Below are 25,282 nucleotides of genomic sequence, written 5' to 3'. Positions count from 1 at the left end.
GGTCCAATATTTGAGGGGCTGCCCCAAAGAAGAGGGGGGTCAAACCTCTTCTCCAAAGCACCTGAGGGTAGGACAAGAAGCAATGGATGGAAACTAACCAAGGAGAGAAGCAACCTAAGATTAAGGAGAAATTTCCTGGAAGTGAGAACAATAAACCAGTGGAACTACTTGCCACAAGAAGTTGTGGGAGCTCCATCACTGGAGGTTTTTAACAGATAACAATTAATAGAGTTGGAAGGGACCTTGGAGGTCATCTAGTCCAACCCCCCACCCAAGCAGGAGTCCCTACACCATTCCTGACAGAAGGCAGTCCAGTCTCTTCTTGAAAGCCTCCAGTGATGAAGCGCCCACAATTTCCGAAGGCAACTTCTGTTCCATGGGTTGATAGAATATAACTTTATTAATGGACATCGACCAGCATTTGACATGCAATATATTAAAAATAATGCTGACATTAATCATGAATAATAACATCCCTCTTATGAAAATACATCATCTCAAACCGTTAGGGTTGCTTCCTCATTTACGTGAGTGGAGAACCGATAAATTTATTTATTTATTTATTTATTTATTTATTTATTTATTTATTTATTTATTTATTTATTTTTAAATTTTTATACCGACCCCTCTCCCGAAGGACTCAGGGCGGTGAACAGCCAAAATTTAAAAACACACAATACAAATATTAAAATACTTTAAAACGAAATTAAATTTATCATTGGCTTCCCCACTTTAAAACCCCTTACCCATAAAATTCCCCAATTAAAAGATTTTTAAATATGTGAGTAAATGTATTTTTCCAAAAATTGTTATAGATATCTCCAAAAAATTGGCACAAGTTGACAGCTATAATTCTGTAACCCATTTTTTTTCTTGTGGATGTTGCACCGAATTTTGCCACTGCACGCGTGGTAGCCGGGTTTGAGTCCTGGAGGAGAAAAGTCATCTGCCGTCCCCGTCTCTAGTAAGAGGAGAATATATACTGACCTATAAACTCTGTATAACTCACAGCACAATAAAACATGTGAGATATCTTTGACTTCTCCTTTTCCACATAGGCACACCCGTTCTGCTATTGGTGTTCTCTTATACCTACCCAGGAGAAGTGCTGAGGGGAGAATATTAAATCTGGCTCTGAAGAAAGCTATTCTTTGCTTTGGGAAGATCAGGTCATTTAGATATCTTGCCGCTTCCCACACATTCCATTCCATGGGTGGATTGTTCTCACTGTCAGAAAAGTTCTCCTTATTTCTAGGTGGAATCTCTCCTTGGTCAATTTCCATCCATTGCTCCTTGTCTGGTCTTCGGGTGCTTCGGAGTATAAGTTGAGCCCCTCCTCTCTGGGGCAGCCCCTCTTTCTTTTCCTTCCTTCCTTCCTTCCTTCCTTCCTTCCTTCCTTCCTTCCTTCCTTCCTTCCTTCCTTCTTTCTTTCTTTTCCTTCCTTCCTTCTCTTTCTTTCTTTCTTTCTTTCTTTCTTTCTTTCTTTCTTTCTTTCTTTCTTTCTTTCTTGTGCTTTGGAAAATAGTAGGTTGACCCCCTCCTCTCTGGGGCAGCCCCTCAAATATTGGAAGATGCTATCCTGTCTCCCCTGGTCCTTCTCTTCACTAGACCAGCCATGTCTTCTGTCCATCCATGGCTCACTCAGATGTCTTTTTCTTTCTTTCTTTCTTTCTTTCTTTCTTTCTTTCTTTCTTTCTTTCTTTTTCTTTCTTTCTTTCTTTCTCTTTCTTTTTTCTTTCTTTCTTCTTTCTTCCTTCCTTCCTTCCTTCCTTCCCTCCCTCCCTCCCTTCCTTCTTTCTTTCTGTCTTGTGCTTTGGAAAATAGTAGGTTGACCCCCTTCTCTCTGGGGCAGCCCCTCAAATATTGGAAGACTGCTATCATGTCTCCCCTGGTCCTTCTCTTCACTAGACTAGCCATGTCTTCTGTCCAACTATGGTTCACTCAGATTTCTTTCTTTCTTTCTTTCTTTCTTTCTTTCTTTCTTTCTTTCTTTCTTTCTTTCTTTCTCTTTCTTTTTCTTCCTTTCTTCCTTCCTCCCACCCTCCCTCCCTCTTTCTTTCTTCCTTCCTTCCTTCCTTCCTTCCTTCCTTCCTTCCTTCTTTCCCTCCCTCCCTCCCTCTCTCCCTCCTTCCTTCCTTCCTTCCTTCTTTCTTGTGCTTTGGAAAATAGTAGGTTGACCCCCCTCCTCTCTGGGGCAGCCCCTCAAATATTGGAAGACTGCTATCATGTATCCCCTGGTCCTTCTCTTCACTAGACTAGCCATGTCTTCTGTCCAACTATGGTTCACTCAGATTTTTCTTTCTTTCTTTCTTTCTTTCTTTCTTTCTTTCTTTCTTTCTTTCTTTCTTTCTTTCTTTCTCTTTCTTTTTCTTCCTTTCTTCCTTCCTCCCACCCTCCCTCCCTCTTTCTTTCTTCCTTCCTTCCTTCCTTCCTTCCTTCCTTCCCTCCCTCCCTCCCTCTCTCCCTCCTTCCTTCCTTCCTTCCTTCTTTCTTGTGCTTTGGAAAATAGTAGGTTGACCCCCCTCCTCTCTGGGGCAGCCCCTCAAATATTGGAAGACTGCTATCATGTATCCCCTGGTCCTTCTCTTCACTAGACTAGCCATGTCTTCTGTCCAACTATGGTTCACTCAGATTTTTCTTTCTTTCTTTCTTTCTTTCTTTCTTTCTTTCTTTCTTTCTTTCTTTCTTTCTTTCTCTTTCTTTTTCTTCCTTTCTTCCTTCCTCCCACCCTCCCTCCCTCTTTCTTTCTTCCTTCCTTCCTTCCTTCCTTCCTTCCTTCCTTCCTTCCCTCCCTCCCTCCCTCTCTCCCTCCTTCCTTCCTTCCTTCCTTCCTTCTTTCTTGTGCTTTGGAAAATAGTAGGTTGACCCCCCTCCTCTCTGGGGCAGCCCCTCAAATATTGGAAGACTGCTATCATGTCTCCCCTGGTCCTTCTCTTCACTAGACTAGCCATGTCTTCTGTCCATCCATGGTTCACTCAGATATTTTTCTTTCTTTCTTTCTTTCTTTCTTTCTCTTTCTTTTTCTTCCTTTCTTCCTTCCTCCCACCCTCCCTCCCTCTTTCTTCCTTCCTTCCTTCCTTCCTTCCTTCCTTCCTTCCTTCCTTCCTTCCTTCTTTCCCTCCCTCCCTCCCTCTCTCCCTCCTTCCTTCCTTCCTTCCTTCTTTCTTGTGCTTTGGAAAATAGTAGGTTGACCCCCCTCCTCTCTGGGGCAGCCCCTCAAATATTGGAAGACTGCTATCACGTCTCCCCTGGTCCTTCTCTTCACTAGACTTGCCAGGCCCAGTTCCTGCAACCCTTCGTTGTATGTTTTAGTCTCCAGTTCTCTAATCATCCTGGTTGCTCTTCTCTGCACTTTTTCTAGAGTCTCAACATCTCAACATTTTTTAAGAAGAGACCGGACAACCCTTTATCCGGAATGGTGCAGGGTCTCTTGCCTGAGTAGAGGGTGGGACTAGAAGACCTCCAAGATCCCTTTGGCTCCGTACTGAATTGAATTGAAATAAGTGGTTGGAATGCTCCCTTCGGAGGCTGCTAATAGAGCTTGCAAGCTGCTGAGGACAGTAAGCTGACTTGATTGGCATTAGTGTCTTGAGGTCAAGGATCTTATCCAGGTCATTTACTAAGCATGTGGATGGCGCACCTGCTTGGCTGTGAATACAGGTAGTCCTTGACTTACGACCACAATGGAGCCCAAAACAAGACAGTTGTCAAGTGAGTTTTGCCCCGTTTTCTACCTTTCTTGCTGCAGTTGTTAGGTGAATCACGGCCGTCATTAAATGAGGAACACGGTTGTTAAGTGCATCTGGCTTCCCCATTGTCTTTGCTTGTCAGAAGGTCGCAAAAGGGGATGGCGTGACCCCAGAAACACTGCAACCGTCATAAATATGAGCCAGTGGCCAAGCGTCTGAATTTGGATCACCTGACCACGGGGAGGCTGCCGCGGTTGTAAGTGTGGAAAATCACCTTTTTTCAGTGCCGTTGTAACTTTGAACGGTAAGTAAGTCGCGGATTACCTGTACATTCCGGCGTATCCAACCTGGGCAACTCTGGACTTCAACTCCCAGAATTCCCAACATAGCTGCTTGAGGAATTCTGGGAGTTGAAGTCCGCAAGTTTTAAAGTTGCCCAGGTTGGACACCCTTAATCCAGTGGTGAAATCCAAATTTTTTTACTACCGGTTCAGTGGGCGTGGCTTGGTGGGTGTGGCAGGGGAAGGATATTGCAAAATCCCCATTCCCTCCCCACTCCTGGGGGAGGATATTGCAAAATCCCCATTCCCTCCCCACTCCTGGGGGGAGGATATTGCAAAATCCCCATTCCCTCCCCACTCCTGGGGGGAGGATACTGCAAAATCCCCATTCCCTCCCCACTCCTGGGGGGAGGATATTGCAAAATACCCATTCCCTCCCCACTCCTGGGGGAAGGATATTGCAAAATCCTCATTCCCACCCCACTCTGGGGCCAGCCAGAGGTGGCATTTGCCGGTTCTCTGAACTGCTCAAAATTTCCGCTACCGGTTCGCCAGAACCTGTTAGAACCTGCTGGATTTCACCCCTGCCCTAATCTACCCAGTGCTTTTTGCAGTCCAAAACACAAAAAGGCCAAGAATGCAATTGAGAGCGGACAAACCACAGCTAGAAGTGCGCTTGTGTTGTGCAGGCAACAATTGCATGAAGGCAGAGAGTGGAAAAACTTCCTCCTCTGCAACTTTTCGCTGCGGAAAGAGCGAAAGATTTGCATACGCGGGTGTAAGAGCAAAGAGAGGCCGGGCGGAGGCCGAGCTCATTCCCTTGGCAATGCCGCTCCCAGCACCTTTGAGTCACCCCTGAGGAAGCGGCCTAGCCCCAAGCATGCAAACACACATCTACACACCCGGGTTTGTGTGTGTGCAGCCACGCCCCTCCCTTGCCACACACAGCCACCCTTGTTCTCTGGACAGGAGGCTTCTGTTTCGGATGAAACCGCCTTTCGGTAGCTTCGAGAGAGTGCATCAGGGTGTGATCAAGCCAGGCGCACGTGGCTTTCCTGGCATGGGAAGAGCTGAATGGAGAAAGGAGGATCAGCTGTGCCCGAACCAGAAACATCCAAGTTAAAGCACAGTTTAACCTGGTTTCTGATTTCCCTGCAAATAAGGCAGGTGGGAAGCTCCGAAGCCAGGAATGCTGCCATCCACCACACTGACTTTCCTCTCGGGATGTTTTCTTCCAATATTTGAGGGGCTGCCACAAAGAAGAGGGAGTGGGGCAGGGGTGAAATCTACTTACCTTCCCTAGTGGTTTGGAAGTGCGTGCGCGCGCCATCATCACATCCAATTTTGGACCCTCTGCGCAAGCAGAAAGCCTTCTGTGCATGTGCAGAGGGTCAAAAACATGTTAAAACCAGGAAGTAACATCATCTGGGTGGGTGGGCGGAGCCTCGCGCTGCCACCGCTACCGGTTCACCGAACCACCCACTGCCGCTGCTACAAATTCGCCCGAACCGGAGCGAACTGGTAGCATTTCACCCCTATTCTCCGAAGCACCTGAAGGCAGGACAAGAAGCAACGGGTGGAAACCAAGCAAGGAGAGAAGCCACCTAGAACTAAGGAGAAATTTCCTGAGAGTGAGAAAAAATTAACCAGTGGAACAAATTGCCACTAGAAGTTGTGAATGCTCCAACACTGGAAGTTTTTCAAGAAGAGATGGCTGGCTCAGGAATTCTGGGAGTTGAAGTCCACAAGTCAAAAAGGTGCCATACTTGCCCACCCCTGGTATAGGGTCTCTGCTTGGGCAGGGGGTTAACAGAATAATATAGTTGGAAGGGACCTTGGAGGTCTTCTAGTCCAACCCCATGCTCAGGCAGGAAACTACACCATTTCATTCAAATGGTTATCCAATCTCTTCTTAAAAGAGTGTTGAAGCATCTATAACTTCTGGTGGCAAGTTGTTCCACTGGTGAATTGTTCTAACTGCCAGGAAATTCCTCCTTAGTTCTAGGATGCTTCTCTCCTTGATTAGTTTCCATCCGTTGCTTCCTGTCCTGCCTTCTGGTGCTTTGGAGAATAGGTCGACACCCCCTCTTCTTTGCGGGAAATAGAACTGGAAATAAAATAGCATCTGGAACAACTCAGTGTATGAAAAGAAAGAAGCCGATAAAAGAATATATAGCTCAGGGTTGAAATGAGGGACTGGTGTACTCTGTGCTTAGTGGTTTCCGTGCAGATGTTTCATTACCCAGCTAGGTAACATTATCAGTGCTAGAACGGAACGGGGTGTGCAGGAAGGAGGAAGAGGAGGAGGAGGAGGCAGACCTAACAACTGCCTCCGTTAGCTATTCTGAACTCCATTATAGTCCCACCCTCGATTTCCACTACCGGTTCAAACCGGCTGAATACCACCTCTGGCCAAAGGATGCTAAGAAGGAGATAGTGGATGATGGGAAGACCCATCCAAGCCAGAGAGAGAGAGAGAAAAAACTAAAAACTTCCATTTTCTTGGCTTCTCCTCTTTGCGTTCATTTGAGAAGAAAATTCTACTTCTTCCTGATTGGAAAGGAAATCGGTTCCCTGGGGAGGCGAGATCTGATTTCCCCGGCTCGGTTTCCAGGCTACCGTAAGGATCTGAGACGAGAGATCAACAGATGGATTGCGAATTCGCTAGCCGCCCGGCGAGTTCTGCTCTTGCTGCCTTCTGGCTCCGGGATTAAAATTGCAGCAATCCTTCCTCCCTCCAACCTCCCCCGTGGGAGAGACTGGAAAGAACAGAATAATAACGAGTTGGAAGGGGCCATGGAGGTCTTCTAGTCCAACCCTCTGAAATGCTTTGTTTAAACCTTCTTGGATTTCTTTTAGAGTTATATACATATTCTGTCCTGGAGTGCAAAAACAGATAAAAGAATAATAGAAGGGAAGGGACCTCGGAGGTCTTCTAGTCCAACCCTTTGCTCAGGCATGGGACCCTACCAGACAAAGGGTTGTCCAATTTCTTCTTAAAAAGAAATAAAAACAGCCGTCACACGTACAAAGGCTCCATTTATCCTCAGAGCCTTTTCTAAAGGCACCGGCATCAATGGTAGGATTCAGCCGGTTCTGACCGGTTCGCACAAACTGGTGGCAACTGCGGGAGGCTCCGCCCACCTGCATGGACGTAACGCGCGACTACCACACATGCTTACATTTGTAAACCAATAGGGACGGTAAGTGAATCCCACCTCTGACTGGCATGCCCCAGTAATGCCGCCGGCTGCCCAGTTGCTGGATATTGCTTTGGATCAGTGTTTCTCAACCTTGGAAGCTTGAAGATGGGTGGACTTCAACTCCCAGAATCCCCCAGCCAGCGCTGGGGGATGGTGGGGGCTATTAAGAGTGAGTCTGCTTCCTGCCTCTAAAAAAAATATGTTTCTCCATTTCTCATCCAGGGAAATATAATATTCTGCCTGTTTAACATTTCTCAAAATATTTTTCTTCTAGGAGAGGGGTGGGTATCCATAGAGGTGGAACAGTCTGGCCTACAATGGGATAAGATCTCCTTCACTGAGGGCCTGCCAAGTGAAGAAGATGGTCTTCTTAGATCTTGCTCTAAGAAGCGGCTGGATTAGATGACCTCCAGGATCACCCCGGACTCTGATTTTAAGAACTTTTCTTTTTGTGTTTCTCAATAACTAGTATTCAGGGACTGTGTTTCTGAGAAGCTGTGCTCCCACAATCCAACGAGTTTACACATGCTAAATTTCCTTCCTGTCTTCCTCTTCTATTTTTCACTTTCCCTTCCCTTCCCTCCCTTCCTTCCTTCCTTCCTTCCTTCCTTCCTTCCTTCCTTCCTTCCTTCCTTCCCTCCCTTCCTTTCCTTCCTTCCTTCCTTCGACTAATTTTATTGTCACTTCGAATGCACACCAATTGGCATACATTAAAATGAAATTTCGTTGCATCCAGCTCTCAAAGGGTCACCACCTCCAATATGCACCACATAAACAAAAAAAATAAAAAAATATGCATATACCCATATACCTACATATATTATATGATACAGATAAACAACACAGTCTAGTTTGGATGTATAAATGTACACAGCAAGAAAAACCCTTCCTTCCTTCCCTCCCTCCCTTCCTTCCTCTCTCTCTCTCCTTCCTTTCTTTCTTCCTTCCTCCCTCCGTCCCTCTCTTTTTCCTTCCTTCCTTCCTCTCTCCTCCCTCCCTTCCTTTTTCCTTCCTTCCTTCCTTCTCCCTCCCTCCTTCTCCTCCCTTCCTCTCCCTTTCCTTCTTTCCTTCCTTTTCCTTCCTTCCTTCCATTCATTCATCCATCCATCATCATCCATCCATTGTCTCTCACTTTTTTCCTTTTCCCCTCCCTTCCTCCCTCTTTCCTTCCTTCCTTTTCCTTCCTTCCTTCTATTCATCCATCATCATTCATCTATTCTCTTCCTTTTTCCTTTTCCCTCCCTCCCTCCCTCTTTCCTTTCTTCCTTCCTTCCTTTTCTTTCCTTCCATCCATCCATCCATCCATCCATCATCATCCATCCAGTCTCTTCCCTTTTTCCCTTTCCCCTCCCTCCCTCCCTCTCTTTCCTTCCTTCCTTCCTTCCATTCATCCATCCATCATCATCATCCATCATCTCTTCCCTTTTTCCCTTTCCCTTCCCTCCCTCCCTCTCTCTTTCCTTCCTTCCTTCCTTTTCCTTCCTTCCATTCATTCATCCATCCATCCATCATCATCCATCTATTCTCTTCCCTTTTTCCCTTTCCCTCCCTCCCTCCCTCTCTTTCCTTCCTTCCTTCCTTCCTTCCTCCCTCCCTCCCTCCCTCCCTCCCTCCCTTCCTTTTCCTTCCTTCCTTTAATTCATTCATTCATCCATCATCATCCATCCGTCTCTTCCCTTTTTCCCTTTCCCCTCCCTCCCTCCCTCCCTCTCTCTTTCAGGTCTTGCCCCTTGTGGCACAAGGAATATATTTCCACGCTGCAAACCGAACAGGAAACCAACTGCAGCCAAGGCACATTTGCTAAATGAGCTTGCAACCCAGCCCAGGCTCCAACTTGCCCAAGAACACCTGGGGAATTTGCATGAGCAAACAGGAAGCAACTGACAAAGCCCTTTGCCAGCGAGATCTCAGCAGCTGCAGCCTTCCCGACAGGTCTGGGTCATGGCAACATCATGGCCCCCACAAGGGATGCTCCTGTCCCATCCATCTACTACATATAGCAACCTTAGCAACTTTAAGCCTGAAGGACTTCAGCTCCCAAGAATCCCCTGGTCAGCTTTGCTGGCTGGAGAATTCTGGGAGTTGAAGTCCGCCAGGCTTAAAGTTGCCAAGGTTGGAGACCACTGGAATATAGAATAATAGGGTCCAGCCCCCTATACGAACAGGAGATACCATCCCAGTTTATTTATTTATTTATTTATTAGTTCGATTTATATGCCACCCTTCTCCGGAGACTCAGGGCGGCTTACAATGCGTTAAGCAATAGCCTTCATACTTTTGTATATACCTGCTTAGTAGGGCTTTTGCCCCCCCCCCATACGGTGTTCTTTTTTTTATACAAAGTCAGCTTATTGCCCCCATAATCCGGGTCCTCATTTTACCTACCTCGAAAGGATGGAAGGCTGAGTCAACCTTGAGCCTGGTGAGATTTGAACTTGCAGTAATTGCAGGCAGCTAAGTGCTACTTAACAGCACTTTAGTCCGCTGCGCCACCAAGGCTCCTGTACAACTCCTTCAGTTGTACAGTCTTAGCAACAGAAACTTTGTGCTCAATTTGTGGTCATAAAATTGAGGGCTACCTGTAACCGGGTTAGTTCTATGACCAAGTTAAGCAGCATTAGTATTCTTTTCGGCACCAGTATTTTTATTTCCACCCACTTATATCGAAGTGGTATTACAATACTTTTCCGGTTTGAATCTGACCGCTGTGTGGATCTGCTGTGGCTGATGGGAGATGCAGTCCAACCCTTTGAGAAGGGATTGGCTGAAGTCAGCAAATCACACCTTTTTTTCCCTTAACTTCAGCAGGATAATTTCATCTCTAGGCAAATGTCTGCCTGCTTAAGCATTCAGGAAGGGCTTCTTAAGGAAGGGTGGGGTGCATTGGGGAAAAGGGTGACTGGCATCCGTATTGCTCAGCAGAAAAGCTGGGGCTCGATCCACCTGCTTGTCCGGTTTTGAGCAAGAAAATTCTTTTGAAGATTTTGAAATTGGCTTCCAGGATCTCTTCCATTAAAGGAGGAACAGGATCCCTGATCAGCTGGCTTCACCTCCCAGCTGATATCTGGTTTTTTTTTTCAATAACAGCAGGGGAAAGTTTGATAAACAGATATACTCTAAACCAGGGGTCTCCAACCTTGCTAAACCAGGGGTCTCCAACCCTCCAAAACTTGTGGACTTCAACTTCAAGCTTTGCTGGCTGAGGAACTCTGGGAGTTGAAGTCCACAAGTTTTAAAGTTGCCAAGGTTGGAGACCCCTGGTCTAAACAAGAAACTAAATAGGATGTTTATTTCTTAAGTGAAAAACATAGACTTGGCATTTGGGGGGACAAAATCAGATTTAAGTTGCTTGCTTATGCCTGGCGCGTAAGTTGTTTTATTGATTGATTCACATCCCATCTGTATTGCTTTCATAAATATCGTTGGACGCACACAATGCTTCTTCCTCCTCCTATTTCCCCGCGCAACGACAACCTTGCAAGGCGGGTTGGGTCGAGACAGGCTCAAAGACGGAGCCAGGGTTCGAATCCTCCCAGGAAACGTGGATTGGCCCAGGAGAAAATGTAAGGGGGACTGGGAGGAGAGAAGAGGTGAAAAATCTGCCCTGTGCCATTTGTGTTTCACCAGCTCAGGCCATTTTGTGGGTTTGAATTCCACACAGACTCTCGTTTTGTGGGAATGCTCCTGAGCATCAGCAGAATGCTAAAAAGGATGCCGGTGCAAGTAGTCCTCAACTTATAACCATTCGTTTACTGACTTCGAAGCTACAATGGCACTGAAAAAAAGTGATTTATGATCTTTTTTTTCACACTTATGGCTGTTTCAGCATTCCCCATGCAAACTCAATGGGGAAGTTTAACTACAGTGATTCACTTAACAACTATGGCAAGGAAGGTTGTAAAATGGGGCAAAATTCCCTTAATGACTGTTTTTCTTAGCAATGGAAATTTTGGACTCTATTGTGGATGTAAATCAAGGATTATCTGTATTTTTAAAAGTGAGAAAGGCAGGATAAAAATCAGAAAGAGAGAGAGAGAGAGAGACAGACAGACAGACAGACAGACAGATAAATAATATAGATTATAAATAGATGATAGATTATAAATAGATTATAAATAAATGATTGATAATAGTAGATAGATAAATAGAGATAGTATTGATTATAAATAGATAAATGATAGACAGGGATAGATAGATAGATAGATAGATAGATAGATAGATAGATAGATAGATGATAGATGGATGGACCGACAGACAGATCTTGCACTCCGCCATGGTATAGCTGCTCCCTATAATTTAGCACTTTTTTTAAAAAAAAATCCTTCTGAGATCACGACAATGCCCTTTGAAAGGAAGTCTGCAGAAATCTGCCCCAGGAACTGAGCTTTTTAGATCCATGCAAAGATTTGCAACCCAAATCTTCTAGATTTGCTAGATTCCACTACAAGCTTTTCTTCTCAGTCCCTGCTTCTTTCTCTACCACCAGGCCCCAACTTGGTTAAGGTTTTACAAAGTTGTGAAGGCTTTTTTGGGTCAGCTGCCAGGCTGGTGTTTCTCAACCTTGACAACTTTAAAACTGTGGACTTCAACTCCCAGAATTCCTGTCAGTATGTGTGGACTTCAACTCCCAGAATCCCTGTCAGTATGTGTGGACTTCAACTCCCAGAATTCCTAGTGTGTGTGGACTTCAACTCCCAGAATCCCTGTCAGTATGTGTGGACTTCAACTCCCAGAATTCCTAGTGTGTGTGGACTTCAACTCCCAGAATTCCTGTCAGTATGCGTGGACTTCAACTCCCAGAATTCCTGTCAGTATGTGTGGACTTCAACTCCCAGAATTCCGCATGCAGCCTTTATGGACTTCAACTTCCAAAATCCTTCAGCCAACATGTATAGATTTCAACTCCTAGAATTCCCCAGGCTGCATTTATAGACTTCAACTCCCAGAATCCCTCATCCAACATGTGTGGACTTCAACTCCCAGAATTCCCCAGGCTGCATGTCAGGGGTGGGTTCTACTTACCTTTACTACCGGTTCGCAACGGGGCCGCGCACATTGGGGGGCAGGGCGGGGGGCCCAGCTCCCAGTCATAGAGAACCGGTTCGCTGATGTCCTATCATCACCACTAGCAGCTTGCCCGAACCGGGCTGAACCGGGAGCAACCCGTCACTGATTTAGTACCATATTTTCCCGAAAATAAGAACTAACTGGAAAATAAGCCCTAATGCATCTTTTGGAGCAAAAATTAATATAAGACCCAATCTTATTTTCAGGGAAACATGGGTATTTATGATGGTGGTAGTGTCCTGGGTTCATGTAATCATCTTTTGCAACCTTCTGTCAAGCAATGGGGGAAGTCAGATTCACTTAACAACCGTGTTGGTAATTTCATGACTGCTGCAATTCACTTAACAAGAAAACTCGTAAAATAGGGCAAACTCATTTAACAAATGTTGCACTTAACAACTAAAATTTTGGGCTCCATTATGGTCGTACATCGAGGGCTACGTATAAAATAATCCTCAATTTACAACCATTCATTTGGCGACCATTCGAAGTGACAACCACACTGAAAAAAAGTGACTTATGACCATTTTTCATACTTACGACTATTGCAGCATCTTCATGTCATATCAGCAAAATTCGGACGCTTAGCAGCTGGCTCATATTTATGACGGTTGCAATGTTCCGGGGGTCAAGGGATCCCCTTTTGCGAACCTTCTGACAAGCAAAGTTGATGGGGGAATCCAGATTCACTTTAGAAACGTGTACGTTAATGACTGCAGCGATTCACTTAACAACTGTGGCATTTCACCTTCAGAGGATGGCATCTTGAGAGGGGGGTGAATAATTTGTCCAATTAGAACACTGTTGCTTGCCTGCCTTTTATCTGCCTGTGTAAAACTGTATAAAAATAAAAGCTCTCGGGGAGAGCGAGGGAGACATCTTGGAACAGAGCAAAAGCCTGGACCTCTGATTTACAACAGGTCGTAAAATGGGGCACTTAACAAATGTCGCACTTAACAGCTAAGATTTTGGGCTCCATTGTAGTTGTAAGTCAAGGACTGCCTGTAGAAACACAAAGAGAAATCATGAAAGGGAATGGAATTTTTCTGGGTTTTTTTTTTAACCCGGGGGTTACTTACAACCCTGTGCAAAGTTTCAACACTGCCTCCACACACACACATTTATGGCTGGTTCCAGGATCCTGCCATCACTTGGCAGCTTTTTATTATTGTTTTGCTGAAAACTGGCATTAATTTCCAGTTTTCGGCAAACCTGGCTCCTAGCAAACCATTCGTTCACTTAATGACCATGGCATTCGCATTATGACATTTATTTAACAACCCCTGCCCAAAAAAGTCATAAAATTGGATCGACCACATGGGTGATCTGATTTACGACGGTCACAATTTATGGTCCTGATGGACAGAGTCCATTGGGGCGTAAGTCAAGGACTACCTATATCAAAGGGATAGACTTCAACATCTACTATCTGTGGGCAATTTTTCAAAGTCTTCATTATGCACTTTCCAAAGTCACAACAGGTTGTTTCTGCCTGTTAGCTTCTGCTCCTGTTTTCCTCTCGGTTGTATTTGTGTGTTAGTGTGTTTGCGTGTCTGAGTGTGTGTGTGGTGCAGGGAAGCTGAACTGGTACTGATGTGGATTCATGTCCTAAATTGGGAGCTGGGTTAAGGTTTAACTAAAGTGACCCTTAATCCCTGCTTATGGACAGAGGATCTGCTTGCCGGCATTTTAACCTGATTATGAAATTAACCTGTTTTTTGTTTCGTGCAGTACATCCAACCGTCAGATAATCCGCGGCCTTTTATTCGCCAAGCAGGTTACACCACAAAGAGATCAAACCTATCTTAGCACAAAAGCAGGGATAGGCATCTACAGGTAGTCTTCAACTTACAACAGTTCATTTAGTGACCGTTCAAATTTACAACAGCACTGAAAAAAGTGACTTATGACCGTTTTTCACACAAGACCGTTGCAGCATCCCCATGCTCACGTGGTCAAAATTCAGATAACTGACTCATATTTATGATGGTTGCAGTGCAGGGGCGGGTTCCAAATCCCGCCGCTACCAGTTCGCTCGTGTGAAGAAGTGTCCGGGTGGGCGGAGCCTCCCGCCACCGCCGCTCTAGGTTTGCCCAATCTCGTGCGAACCGGTAGCAACCCACCACTGTTGCAGTGTCCCGAGGTTATGTGATCCCCTTTTACGACCTTCTGTTAAGCAAAGCCAATAGGGAAGCCTGATTCACTTAACAACCGTGTTACAAAGTTAACAACTGCAGTGATTCACTTAACAACTGTGGCAAGAAAGGTCGTAAAATGGGGTAAAATTCATTTAACAACTGCCTTGCTTAACAAGAGAAATTTGGGACTTAATTGTAGTCGTAAATCGAGAACTACCTCTATGGCTCTTTTACCACCTGTGGACTTCAAATCCCAGAATTCCCGAGACAGCATGAAACCAATGGGAATTTTGGGTTCAATTGTGGTCGTAAGTCGAGGACTACCTGTAGTGTCTCACACCTTCATCACCACCTCCCAAGGCTACAGGTAGTCCTCAACTTACGAACGCACAATTGAGCCCAAAATTTATGTTGCTAAATGAGACATTTGTGAAGTGAATTTTGCCCCATTTTACAACTTCCTGTGCCACATTTGTTAAGTGAATCACTGCAGTTGTTAAATTAGTCAAACGGTTGTTAAGTGAATCCGGTTTCCCCATTGACTTGGCTTGACAGAAGGTCGCAAAAGGGGATTACGTGTCCACAAGACACTGCAACCGTCATAAATGTGAGACAGTTGTCACACATCCGAATGTACATCATGTGACCATGATTATGCTGCAATGGTTGTAAGTGTGAAAAATAGTCATGTTACTTTTTTCTCTGGCGTTGTAACTTTGTAATGGTCACTAAGCGAACTGTTGTAAATCGAGGACTACCTATACTACAATGTGTTATCCACAGGGCTGCCTTTTTGAGACACATGGAAATTTTAGTTGGAACAGAGTACAGATAGGCCTCATGTTAAGCTATTTAAATTTAGTAGCTGGAGCAATGAAGGTTGTACAATGAGCCACAACAGACAGTTGTGCTTGACTGATTGGAGAGGGCTGGCTCATGCATGAGGCAGTCTTATGCTATGATTGGTTGCCACAAGGATAAAGGGGGTGTTTCCCTTTTTCCCCGCCTTTTTTTTTCTGTGTGCTCTGTATGTTGTTCGATTTACCTCATGATGTTCCAAAGTGCTGGCTCATGCATGAGGTAGTCTTACGCTATGATTGGTTGCCACAAGGATAAAGGGGGCGTTTCCCTTTTTCCCCGCCTTTTTTCTTCTGTGTGCTCTGTATGCTGTTCGATTTACCTCATGATGTTCCAAAGTGCTGGCTCATGCATGAGGCAGTCTTACGCTATGATTGGTTGCCACAAGGATAAAGGGGGCGTTTCCCTTTTTTCCCGCCTTTTTTCTTCTGTGTGCTCTGTATGCTGTTCTATTTACCTCATGATGTCCCTAACTATCTTGTCTGCTGTAAATATACCCTGTTTCCCCCAAAATAAGACCTCCCCTGATAATAAGCCCAATCGGGCTTTTGAGCGCATGGCAATAAGGCCAAGCACTTATTTCAGGGTTCAAAAAAATATAAGAAAGTGTCTTATTTTCGGGGAAACACGGTAGATGTTAAATATATTTATTTATATAAAACCACAAGACTCATAGTTATGACGGTTGCAATGTCCTGGGGGTTATGGGATCCCCTTTTGCGACCTTTTGACAAGCAGAGTCAATGGGGAAGCCAGATTCCCTTAACAACTGTGCTACTAACTAATCAACTGCAGTGATTCACTTAACAATTGTGGCAAGAATACTCGTAAAATGAGGCAAAACTCACTTAACAAATGTTTCACTTAAGAACAGAAATTTTGGGCTCAGTTGTGGTTGTAAGTTGAGGACTACCTGTATTAGTTTCATCACTTAGATTTGTTCCTAGGTGCAGTCCAAATTGCTGGGTTTAACTTAAACTTAGTAACTTGAAGAAAAGTGGAATTCAGCTCCCAGAATTCCCCGTTTAGCATGTTGAACTCCATCGGGGTTTAAAGTAGCCAAGTTTGAGAAACACTGGAAACTATGCAATACAGGTAGTTCTCAACTTACGACCACAATTGAGCCCAAAATTGCTAAGTGAAACATTGGTTAAGTGAACTTTGCCCCCGTTTTACGACCTTTCTTGCCACAGTTGTTAAGTGAATCACTGCAATTGTTAAGTTAGTAACACGGTTGTTAAGTGAATCTGGCTTTCCCCATGGACTTTGCTCGTCAGAAGGTCGCAAAAGAGGATCACGTGATCCCGGGACATTGCAACCGTCATAAATACGAGTCAGTTGCCAACCTTCTGAATTCCGATCACGTGACCATGGGGATGTGAAAAATGGTCATAGGTCACTTTTTTCTGTTCCGTTGTAACTTCGAATGGTCACTAAATGAACTCTTGTAAGTTGAGGACTACCTGTAATTTATAGCATGGCACCCGGTTACCTACAGGACAGCATCTTTTCAGCCCAAAAGGTGGAAAAGCACATTTTTAAATAAGTGAATGATGACTATCCTCGCTCTTATGACCATCATAGCATTCTCATGGTCAAAATCCAGGCGCTTGGGAACACAATGTATTTACCACGATTGCAGCATCCCTGGTTCATGTGATTATCATTTGTGACCTTCTTAGCCGGCTTCTGACAAGCAAAATCAATGGGGCGAGTCAGATTCACTTTAATGACCACACAATTCACTTAACAACCGCAGTGATTTGCTTAGCACAACTGTGGCAAATAAGCTCGTAAAATCGGGCATGATCCTCTTAACCAGGGGTCTCCAACCTTGGCAACTTTAAGCCTGGCGGACTTCAACTCCCAGAATTCCTCAGGCAGACGTGTCTTTTTCTCTTACCTGCCAAAGTGGAGAGATTGCAGAGGAAGGGATTACAAGAGAGTAAGCAAAGCTGGCTGGGGAATTAACAACCAACTTGCATAGCAATGGAAATTCTGCCCCAATTGCAGTCGTAAGTTGAGGACTGCCTGTACAGATCTACATCAAAGACCTAGCTTTGCCTAAACCAAGTTCTAGCAGGTTGTGTGAATGCAACCACTGGATCTTTTCCTAACTGGGGTTAAGATCCTGGTGTGAACGTATATCCCCCCCCTCGTTTCAGGGTGGAGGGACAGAAATAACGCTTAGAAATGCGTAGATTAAAAATAAAATATATGGAAAAGAGGTGTGGATTGAGAAGCTAGAAAACCGCAGCCAGGAAAAAGTGAGAAATTGGATGAGTCAAAGGGAGGATCTTTAAAAAAAAAAGGAGAGAAAGAAGACAAAATGTTTGTTTCATCTCGCCAGCTTTATGGTTTCCAGAGTGATTGCGCGCAGCGGGGGGGGGTGGATTTCCCCCCTTCCTCCCCCCTCTTTAAGGAGGGAGGGTCTTGCTCCTCTTTTAACAATGCAAATTAAAAATATCCCAACTATTGTGTGAAGGAAACAAAGGGGCAGCTGTCAGCTGAGCAGGAGAAGGGTTGTCGTTTCTTTTTCGTTCCTGGTTTATTCTCCTGCAAAACTGACCCTGGATCCCCCTCCCCATTCATTAAAGGAAGCCACGCAAAATGTGGCAGGCCCTGTTAGCGGGCAGGTGGGAGGGATCTGGGTGCTGACTGACTCCCTCCCCGCTTGTGCGCAAAGCAGCCTCTGTGGGCAAATGTCTTTGGTGGCGCCAGGAAACCGGTGATGCAAACACAAAGCGGCTTGTGTGTTTCCAATCAAACCTTCCTTTGTTGTGTTTCCCTTCTTTCGGGCTGGGCCAACTCGGCCCTCCTCGGACTTTGCCAGCTGGACAAAGGCCTTCGGCATGGCTCCGCCCCTCCCCAAATAAACCGGGCCTGGTTTTTTCCTAAAAGAAAACGAGCTGATTTTGAGCCGTCGTTTGCCAAAGCTGTGTTCGTTGAAGGATCTGCGGTTGTCTTGAAACCGAGATGCTAACTTGGATAGATTGGGGTTTGTGCTTTTCTTCCCCGTGGTTTATCTTGGGATGCGAACCTAGTTCATCTGTTTAATTTAGGGATTTTGCAAACCCAGGAAATGAATGAATTCAAAGCCAGTTTTGGTCTGGTGGTTAAAGTATTAGCCCAGAAACCAGGAGATGGTGAGTTCTAGTCCCTGATTTAGGCATGAAAGCTGGCTAGGTGACTTTGGACCAATCTCTAGGAGACTCCGAGTTCTAGTTCTGCCTAAGGCACAAAAGCTAGCTGGGTTTTCTTGAGCCAATCCCTAGGAGACGGTGAGTTCTAGTCCTGCATTAGGTATAAAAGCTTGGCTGGGTGACTTTGGACCAATTACCAGGTGACTCTGAGTTCTAGTTCCGCTTCAGGCATGAAAGCTGGCTGGTTAACCTTGGGCCAGTGACTCTCTCTTAGTCCAACCCACCTGTTATGAGGAAAAAATAAGAGGAGGAAAGAGTATTAGACACGTTTAATGAGTTATTTATAAAAATAATAAAGGTGGGGTATAAATAAACTAACTAAATAAATAAATCCACTTGATTCATGTGATCCACTTAACAGTATAGCAGGCTTAGCAGTTTAATGGTTGGAAGCAGAGGTGGTATTCAGCCGGTTCAGACCAGTTCACACGAACCGGTAGCGGAAATTGTGGGTGGGCCCCACCTCCCTGCCCCCTCACCCCCCTGCCCCCTCACCCCCTGCCCCAGCTCTATGCCATCCTATTTAGGCACGTTTTTGAGGCCGGGCGCGCAAGCGGAAGGCGCACGCGCCAGCAAAGCACATGTGCAGAGGTCCGGGTGTATGCGTGGATAGGTTGCGTACGAGTGAAGCGAGCGCTCACATTTGCGAACCGGTAGGGAAAGTACCTACCAGTACCTAAAGGGGGACACAGTGGCTCAGTGGCTAAGACGCTGAGCTTGTCGATCGAAAGGTCGGCAGTTCAGCAGTTCGAATCCCTAGTGCCGCGTAACGGGGTGAGCTCCCGTTCCTTGTCCCAGCTTCTGCCAACCTAGCAGTTCAAAAGCCCGTAAAAAATGCAAGTAGAAAAATAGGGACCACCTTTGGTGGGAAGGTAACAGTATTCCGTGCGCCTTTGGCGTTGAGTCATGCCGGCCACATGACCACGGAGACGTCTTTGGACAGCGCTGGCTCTTTCAGACAAATGGCCGCCCAATCTCTTCTTAAAACCTTAAAATGGCTGTTGCGACGGTAGTTCTATCGTGGAGTAGTTCATGTAAACAATTCCTGTTCCTGTTTTGTCAAGCTTTGTGTTTTGAAGGAAGTCAGAGCGGAATTGTCCTCTTTGCAACGCTTGGAAGAAAAAAAATTAAAATTCTTGACCAAAATAGGAAGCCATGTTTCTTGGCTTCCTTGCAGTGTTAATCCCAGATTAAAGAGACAGCTGAAACAAATCCCCGGCGGAGGCAGCGAGGACAACTCACTTTGGGAACTAGGACGGTCTGAAATGGTTGTTCGCATTTCCCAGGAAACCCTCCCCACATGCATCCCATGAGTGCATTGCATTCACACAACATTCTGAACCTGCGTTCGGAATTAACGTGTTTTTGGAATACATACACCGGTTCATAAACTAACCAGTAAACGAATCGCGAAACGCCAAATTAATCCTTGCCCATCTTTATGCGTTGCACAAATCAAAGATTGTCCAATTGGCCCAGTTAAAGTGTGTTGTGTGAACACAGCCAGTGAAGTTTAACTTTTAGGACATGCCAGACAGCAGGCCTTTCCTTTCCTTTCCTTTCCTTTTTCCTTTTCTTTTCTTCTCTTTTTTTCTTTTCTTTTCTTTTCTTTTTTCTTTTCTTTTCTTTTCTTTTCTTTTCTTTCCTTTTCTTCTCTTTTCTTTCTTTTCTTTTCTTTTCTTTTCTTTTTTTTTCTCTAATCTCTTTCCTCTTCATTGTTTCCTGCATTTCACATGTGACTCTGCTATTCCTTACCTCTCTGATACAGATAGTCCTCAATTTAGGACCGTTAGGGTGCCCACAAAGACAGTCATTAAACAGGTCATCACATGACCACGCCTAATTTTACAATCCTTTTTGGCGATTGTCGTTCAATAAACCCATTGTTCATTACGGGGCATTTTTTGCCAAAAACTGGAAGTAAAAACTTTATACTTTGGCAAAAACTTTATAAATTGTAGATCCCATGACCATGGGAAACTGCCAATGGCCGTAAATGTGGGCTGTTTGCTCAGCACCCCAAAAGGCGGAGATATGACCTCATATGGCGCTGTTGGAACCTGGAAAACACCATCCTAAGTACCTTTTTTGAGGTCCCTTGTAACTTTGAATAGTCGCTAAGCGACCGGTCGTAAGTCAAGGACTACCTGTAATTTATGGCTTCCTCATGTGCTGTTTGGAGAAGTCAAAGGAGTCAATGGTGGGTTTCAAATTTTTGCAGTTCTGTGGGTGTGGCTTGGTGGGAGTGACATGGCTTGGTGGGTGTGGCTCGGTTTGCAAGGGAAGGATACTGTAAAATCTCCATTCCCACCCCACTCCAGGGGAAGAGTACTGTAAAATCTCCATTCCCATCCCACTCCAGGGGAAGAGTACTGTAAAATCTCCATTCCCACCCCACTCCAGGGGAAGAGTACTGTAAAATCTCCATTCCCACCCCACTCCAGGGGAAGAATACTGTAAAATCTCCATTCCCACTCCACTCCAAGGGAAGAATACTGTAAAATCTCCATTCCCACCCCACTCCAGGGGAAGAGTATTGTAAAATCTCCATTCCCACCCCACTCCAGGGGAAGGTTACTGCAAAATCTCCATTTCCTCCCGATCAGCTGGAACTCGGGAAGCCGAGAATAGATGGGGGCAGGGCCAGTCATAATTTTTACTACCGGTTCTCCAAACTACTAAAAATTTCCGCTACCGGTTGTCCAGAACTGGTCAGAACCTGCTGAAACCCACCTCTGGTAGGGATGATAGCCATCTTTAAATATTTGGGGGGCTGCCACAAAGAAGTGGGGGTCAAGCTATTCTCCAAAGCACCTGAAGGCAGGACAAGAAGCAATGGATGGAAACTAACCAAGGAGAGAAGCAACTTAGAACTAAGGAGAAATTTCCTGACAGTGAGAACAATTAATCAGCGGAACTACTTGCCACCAGAAATTGCTGGTGCTCTAACACTGGAGTTTCTCAAGATGAGATTGGACAGCCATTTATATGGAATGGAACAGGGCAGGGGTGGGCAACGCTTTACAGTGGTGGGTTTCCAATATTCCAGCCCTGTGGAACGAACTGCCCCCGGAAATATGTAAGATCTCCGACCTCCGGGTGTTTCGCTGCGCACTGAAGACCCTGTTGTTCCGCCAGGCCGGGCTATTAACATAATAGTTTTAAATTGGGGTATTTTAAATTTCTGGGGTTTTAAATGGAGCCAAATTTATTTAATCATTTTAAATTTTAATTGCTGTTTTGTCTTGTGTTTTTAAATAGGCTGTACACCGCCCTGAGTCCTTCGGGAGAAGGGCGGTATAGAAATAAAATAATAATAATAATAATAATAATAATAATAATAATAATTATTATTATTATTATTATTATTATTAATCACTGGTTTGCCCCGCGCATCCATGCTCACTTCATATGCGTGTGCGCCCGGTTTCCAAAACATGCCTAAAATAGGATGTCATAGAGCCGGGGAGGCTGGGCGGGCCCACCTGCGATCTCCGCTACCAGTTCGCCCAAACCGGCTGAATACCATCTCTGCCCCTTTATGATCTGTGGGATTTCCAGTCCCAGAATTCCTGAACCAGCTGAAGTCCACAGGCCATGGCTGAGGAATTCTGGGAGTTGAAGTCCACAAGTCATAAAGAGCTCCTCGTCGCCAACACCTGCTATAGGATCTCCCGCTTGAACTGAGGGTGGACTAGAAGATCTCTTAAGATCCTTTCCAATCCTATTGTTGTCTCTGCGTTTTGGAAGAGGCTCAGGAAGAGAGAGAGGCTCACGGCCAGCCCTGACAAATCCTTAGGAATTAAATGTGGGTGGAAAAGTCCCTGCAAAGCAGCCGAGTTTCACTCAGTGGGAGGGAAAACTTTTCCCAACTACTGGGAAAAACCCATCACTGAGTTGGTGAGTCAGGAGTTACTCAGCTGGCTGGCTAAACCTCCTCCTGGCATCCCAGATTATAACCGGGTTTTTAGGAAAGGAATTTCCACCCATTAAACTACAATCCCTGGACTCAACTCGGCCCCTACAACAGGGATCTCCAACCTTGGCAGACTTTTTAAGACTTGTGGACTTTCAACTTAGCAAACCGTGTTACTAATTTAAGGACCGCAGGGATTCACTTAACAACTACGGCAAGAAAGGTCATAAAATGGGGGCAAAACTTACTTAATAACCTTTTAGCTTCTTAGTTTTATTTTTTAACCTTCTTTGTTTCAGTTTCAATAAAAATCCCATTAAAAAAGAGAAACGTTCTGATACTGCTTAGCCAATCAATCGGAATAGAGCTGGAAGGGACCTTGGAGGTCTTCTAGTCCAACCCCGTGCTCAAGGCAGGAGACCCAATCCCATTTCAGAATCAAAATAAGAGCTAGAAGGGACTTTGGAGGTCATCTAGTCCAGCCCCCTGCTCAAGCAGGAGAACCCGTACCAGGAGGACCCGGTTTGTGGGGGCAATAAGCTGACTTTGTATAAAATATACAAAAGTATGAAGGTTATTGCTTAACGCCCTGAGTCTCTGGAGAAGGGCGGCATATAAAAATAAATAAATAAATAAATAAATTCAGACAAGTGATGGTCCAGTCTCTTGTTTTAAAATCCCCCCAGTGATGAAGCACTTAAAACTTCTGGTGGCAAGCTGTTCCACTGGTTAATTGTCCTCTTAGCAAAGGAAACATTGGGTTCAATTATGGTCATAAGTCCGGGACTACTACCGCTAGTAGAAGACAGAAGAACCCTAAACTTTGAGACAAGACCAGGAGATTCCATCCAGCAAGCCAGTTTGGGGCTTGTGCCCATCCCCATCCCTGCCCAGGATCGGAGGGCACTTCGGGTGCCCTGCGCAGCGGTGGAAACGTCCCTCTGCAGAAGCGCTGCGCAACTCCCCCTCCACCCTTTGCAAGAGCGCTGGCGGACTGCACGTCCGAAACGTGCCGGGTATTAATAGCAGCGGATGGAGGGGGGGTGGGGGGGTGGGGAATGCGGAAGAGGGTCAGAGGTATCACATGCACACATCACACATCACACACACACACACACAAAAGCGGGTTGCTCTTCCCTCCTCCTTTGGCTGCGTTGCGCGCGATTCCGACGGCATCCACCGAAAGTTGGGGCGTGGATCTCTCTCTCTCCCCTTTGAAATGGGGGCGCAGGAGGAAAATCTGCGTTCGGGCATCGCCCCCAAATCCTCTTTCGGCGTGGGAGAAAGAAAGCGTGTCCCGGACACGCGTATCGGGCCCTTTGCGGTTTTTTTTTGCACACGCGTCCCTTCTGGGTCGTGTGTATCCCCGCGTGTTTCCAGCAGATAAACCCCACCCCCCACCCTCCCCAGATTCCCCCCCCCATTCTTGGTTTCCTAAGACAGGATCAGGCCTGGATGGGTGGGTGAGTGGGTGGGCTTCTCGTCCCCGGGGAGCTGATCCACACCCACCCGCGAGCAAAGGCGGTGATGGAAGGACTGCGCGCCGGCTGCTCGAGTTTCCCACCCGGGGAAGGCTCGATTCCGCGGACTAGGCTGATCTGGGGGTCGTGGATGATGGGGTTCGGGGTTGTTGGGCAAGCAGGGCGGGGGCAGATCCAGAGGGCGGCCGTGGCAAGCGATCCTACAGATCCTTATAGTTGGAGAGGGAGAGAGAGAGAGAGAGAGAGAGAGAGAGAGAGACAAAAACACAGCGATCCTACAGCTCCTAACAGCTGGCGAGAGAGAGAGAGAAAGAAAGAGAGAGAGAGAGACACACACAAAAACACAGCGATCCTACAGCTCCTAACAGCTGGCGAGAGAGAGAGAGAGAGAGAGAAAGAAAGACACACACACACACACACAGGGATCCTACAGATCCTAACAGCTGGCGAGAGAGAGAGAGAGAGAGAGAGAGAGAGAGAGAAAGAAAGAGAGAGAGACACACACACACAAAAACACAGGGATCCTACAGATCCTAACACCTGGAGAGAGAGAGAGAAAGAAAGACACACACACACACACACACACACACGGATCCTACAGATCCTAACAGCTGGCGAGAGAGAGAGAGAGAGAGAGAGAGAGAGAGAGAAAGAAAGAGAGAGAAAGAAAGAGAGAGAGAGACACACACACACAAACACAGGGATCCTACAGATCCTAACAGCTGGCGAGAGAGAGAGAGAGAGAGAGAGAGAGAGAGAGAGAGAGAGACAAACACAGGGATCCTACAGATCCTAACAGCTGGAGAGAGAGAGAGAGAGAGAGAGAGAGAGAGAGAAAGAAAGAGACACACACACACACACACACACACACACACACGGATCCTACAGATCCTAACAGCTGGCGAGAGAGAGAGAGAGAGAGAGAGAGAGAGAGAGAGAGACACACACACACACACAAACACAGGGATCCTACAGATCCTAACAGCTGGAGAGAGAAAGAGAGAGAGAGAGAGAAAGAAAGACACACACACACACAAACGCGATCCTACAGATCCTAACAGATGGCGAGAGAGAGAGAGAGAGAAAGACACACACAAACACGCAGCCTTGCGCGCGATCCACACCTGCGCCTGGAATCTGGTTGGGGGCTACGCCGGGTACGGAACCAAGCACTCGCCAGCATCGAAGGGAGCCTCGCAGGCGCCCGTTTGGGTTGAACGCAGCAGCCGGCTGCGCCAAGCGATGCCAACCTCCCGGCTCTGCGCGGCTAACACGGGGGGCGCCCCACGCGGTCCCCCCCCCACCCCTGAAGCTGGCTGGAAAGAGGCGCGGGGGGGGAGTGGGGTGGGGGCGATGGGGCCGCGGGGCGCTGGGAGAGCGGAGGGGGCGGCGGGAGGCGCTTCGCCGCGGCTTGCGGGAGCGGAGAGCTGCGGGCGGAGTCCGGCA

The 25,282-nt window shown here is 46.2% G+C and overlaps 1 long non-coding RNA gene across 2 annotated transcripts; it reads right to left on the bottom strand.

Annotated features, from left to right (window-relative positions):
• Positions 1 to 728: 728 nt before the first annotated feature.
• On the bottom strand, positions 729 to 25,154 carry LOC148112984 (uncharacterized). 2 transcript variants are annotated; one of them, XR_015728413.1, is made up of 4 exons: positions 24,961 to 25,154; positions 18,577 to 18,663; positions 12,781 to 13,242; positions 729 to 961 (listed from the first exon to the last, which is right to left on the bottom strand). It is a non-coding gene; the product is annotated as an uncharacterized LOC148112984 (long non-coding RNA). The 2 variants fall into 2 exon arrangements; XR_015728414.1 differs by lacking the exons at positions 729 to 961; positions 12,781 to 13,242 and adding an exon at positions 13,280 to 17,139 and having other exon boundaries at positions 24,961 to 25,153.
• Positions 25,155 to 25,282: the final 128 nt, after the last annotated feature.

This window comes from Pantherophis guttatus, chromosome 6, assembly GCF_059756535.1.
Source record: "Pantherophis guttatus breed Tessera chromosome 6, ASM5975653v1, whole genome shotgun sequence".
NCBI classification, from domain to species: domain Eukaryota; kingdom Metazoa; phylum Chordata; class Lepidosauria; order Squamata; family Colubridae; genus Pantherophis; species Pantherophis guttatus.
The sequence above is the reverse complement of the archived record's forward strand: the minus strand, read 5'-3'. Positions and strand labels throughout refer to the sequence as shown.